Raw genomic sequence first — 3,742 nt, forward strand, 5'->3', positions numbered from 1 at the left:
AGAGGAAAAACTGAAAAGATCTCAGTGTCATAGTGCTCCTTTTGATTAAAACGTGTTGGTCAATGATGGCCATAGTTTTGTGAGTTGAGCTGTCCACGTCCTAGTAATCGTCATCCAACACACAAGGTCTGAAAGGTTCTTCTTTGGCGCACACTGATTCATCTCCAGCCAGCTAGGTATCTTGCACTGCATTTATTGTCAATTAAAAACCTCGTGAAATCTGCTCTGATAACATCAAAATGCCCCACGGATCCATCCAATAAGATGTTGTGGCGTGCAAATTATGTTCACGATGGCAGACCATGATTATTCCCACAAACTTCTACTTAAGGCTGCAATCCCTTAATTTTCTTAGTTCAAAACTTCAATCAGATCTCGAGGCGAGATTGTGAGAGCGAAGCTCAAAATGATGAGAGCGCCAAATAGTATGCGATGGGTATTTTTGATATTACTGGTACATTCCAGGTTTTGGCTCCTGGCCGAAATGCAAGCAGCTGCGCCTACTGGTACCTGGAAACTGTTAGACTATAATGCTGGAATAGCATCAATGCACACTGCGGTTACCCGTTTCCACACAGTGGTCATGCTGGATCGGACCAACATAGGCCCGTCGCAAATAAATTTGCCCAACGGAAAATGCAGAGTAAATCCCTTAGACCAGGTTCTCAAGCGCGACTGCACTGCGCACAGTGTTGTGCTAAGCCTCGCCAACAACGGGATACGCACGCTGTTCATTCAGACCGATACCTGGTGCTCTTCGGGTCAGTTTTTGGCCGACGGAACGCTGCTTCAAACGGGAGGAAACCTCGATGGCGCCCTGAAGATCCGGAGAATCGCGCCATGTCCGTCGACCGGAACCTGCGACTGGGTGGAGGATCCCAAGACGGAGTTAGCCGAACCACGGTGGTACGCCACCGATCAGCTCCTGCCGGACGGGAGAGTAATCGTCGTGGGAGGCCGAGCGGTTTTCACGTATGAGTTCGTGCCGAAAGCGGCAGGCGAAGGCACCTTCTCTCTGCCGTTCTTGGCAACCACTAATGATGCACAAAACGATAATCTTTATCCGTACGTGCATCTTCTTCCCAACGGGAATCTATACATCTTTGCAAATAGGGATTCCATCGAATTGAATTACTTTACCAGTACCGTTGTACGCTATTTCCCTACCATACCCGGAGAGCCCAGAAATTATCCTTCGGGGGGAAGTTCGGTGCTTCTCCCGCTTGAAGGTTCGAGTGGTTACCAGACTGCGGAGGTCATGGTCTGCGGAGGGGCTCAAGCAGGGGCCTTTCTGAAACCCACCGCACAGTTTCCGACTTCGCAGACGTGCGGCAGAATGGTGATCACGGTGGCGGCACCTGTTTGGACGATGTCGAATATGCCCATGAGAAGATGCATGGGCGACATGATCATTCTTCCTTCTGGCGAAGTGCTTATAATCAATGGCGCCGGACGGGGCTCTCAGGGCTTCGGCTTCGCTTCAGAACCCGTCTTGAATCCAGTGAGTTACAATCCAGGACAGCGGACGTTTTCTGTCCTCCAAGCCACTACGATTCCCCGCGTGTATCATTCCACTGCGAATTTGTTGGCGGATGGCCGTGTATTGGTTGCTGGGAGTAATACTCATCTGTTCTATACTTTCAGCGGGACCTTTCCCACGGAGTTGAGAGTGGAAGCTTTCTCGCCTCCGTATCTCGCCAGTGTTTGGAACGCTATACGCCCACAGATCACGAAGGCCCCTGCTACTGTTAGCCATGGGCAGACGTTTACTGTGTTTTTTTCTCTAACTGGTCAGCTCACAGCCTTGGAGATGAATCTTCTGAGTGCGCCATTCACAACGCATTCGTTTGCTCAGGGCCAGCGCATGCTGAGGCTGAAATTGGCGGCAGCTGTTCGTGTGGGAACCAATACGTATTCTGTCGCTGTCACGGCTCCTCCCAACGGGAATATTGCACCATCATCTTATTACATGTTGTTTCCACTGACACAGGGCATCCCCGGCATCGCAGCCTGGATTCAAATCACGAATTAGAGACCAGGTAAAGTATACAGGAAACTCAACTATTTTAGCACTTCGTTAGTTTGATAAAAACTGATGACCGTTTACATTGCAGGCAGACAATGAGCGCTCGGTCGGAGGTCTGGATAGTGAGCGCGCGTATGATTTGAAATAGCCAATCATTGCTATGTAAATTTGAAATATATATACCCATAGTTTACGTCCATTAGGCTGAAGCGTTTGTTAAAACAAACAAACTTGCCGCAGGATAAATAATCATGCACCGACAGATTGTTTAAGATCCTTAGGCTTAAACTTTTGTTATATGTATAAACAAACTTGGTGTAGAAAGTAACCATGCCCTAAAAGAACTTGTATTTTTATGATGTTAATGATAGTATAAAGTACTTGAATATAAGCCATAGCCTCTCTATGGTAAATTGTGAAAGAAAATGGATATTATTTTTATAATTTATTAAGGGCGATCATTGCCAGCGGCAAGATACTTAGATGGTATACTATTTGATTCTTACGAGGGTCAATTTAGTTTGTGCATTTCCTTGTAAGTTATTAATTATTTTTAAATTTATGAAATATTTGAAGGGAAAAAGTCTTTCTATATACATTTATATTAATTTTTTCTTAAAATATAATATATAAAAATATATTAATAATATATAAATTATTTCAATTAATTATATATATATATATAATAGTGGGGTATTCTTTATATAAAAAATATAACTTCTATATATATGAGAAAATAATTAATAACAATATAAATTAATTTAATTAATTAATTAATTAATTAATTATATATATATATATATATATATATATATATATATAATAAAATAATTTAGTATTCTTTATATATAGATATAAAATATCATATATTTATTTGAAGTAAAAAAATAATGTGTTGATAGGCTTTTTCTACAATTTATTATATAATGTAGATGTTTAATTCTTTTAGTGTTTAATTTTGAGATGAATTTTTTTTATTGGATATAACCACAAAAAATATTTTAATTTCAAATATACCAATCATTCAAAGATATTAAATCTCTCAAAATACAAACCTTTTGAAAGTGCAAAACTACAAAATATTTGATTATGTTTAGCTTTTGATAGATCTAGAGTTAAGATGGATCTATATATTATATTTGATAAATACACTAATAAAATGTTTGAACTATAATTTTTTTTTTTTCACTTTTTTTTATACAATATATGCATAGTTGACATTAAAATATTTTATTTGTGATTCACATTCTACACATTAAAATGTTAATACATGACCCCTTATATAGAAAACATATATCGATAAGATATTCTCTCTCTCTATATATATATATATATATATATATATATATATATATATATATATATAATTTATCTTATGAATATCTTTTTAATGTTACTTGTTTATTGCTACTTTTAAAATCTTACATGTCAACTTCACATTACACATTCAAGGAATTACAAATCTCTTGCACGCCTTGAATTAAAAATAACCTACTAAGATATATATATATATATATATATATATATAATTTTTTATTATTAATATTGTTTCAAATGTTATATATCAACTCCATATTAAGAATGTAATAAAGTAGCACAACCACATTTATTGATATCATTGTTATATGCTAATCAATGTCATTTGCTTGCGTCCATTGGCGTATAAAAGGTGGAAAATGGTACCGACTGATATATATCAATCATATTAGTAAATGT

At 37.8% G+C, this 3,742-nt stretch overlaps 1 pseudogene across 1 annotated transcript; it reads left to right on the forward strand.

Moving 5' to 3' along the window:
- Positions 1–394: 394 nt before the first annotated feature.
- LOC149208533 (aldehyde oxidase GLOX pseudogene) lies at positions 395–2,281 on the forward strand (annotated as a pseudogene). The gene is made up of 2 exons (XR_016252137.1): positions 395–2,039; positions 2,115–2,281. The product of XR_016252137.1 is annotated as an aldehyde oxidase GLOX pseudogene (transcript).
- The last annotated feature ends 1,461 nt before the right edge of the window (positions 2,282–3,742 follow it).

The sequence above is a fragment of the Pinus tabuliformis genome, chromosome 1_2, assembly GCF_031772625.1.
Source record: "Pinus tabuliformis cultivar Carrire ecotype Pingquan chromosome 1_2, CPIR1, whole genome shotgun sequence".
Classification (NCBI taxonomy): domain Eukaryota; kingdom Viridiplantae; phylum Streptophyta; class Pinopsida; order Pinales; family Pinaceae; genus Pinus; species Pinus tabuliformis.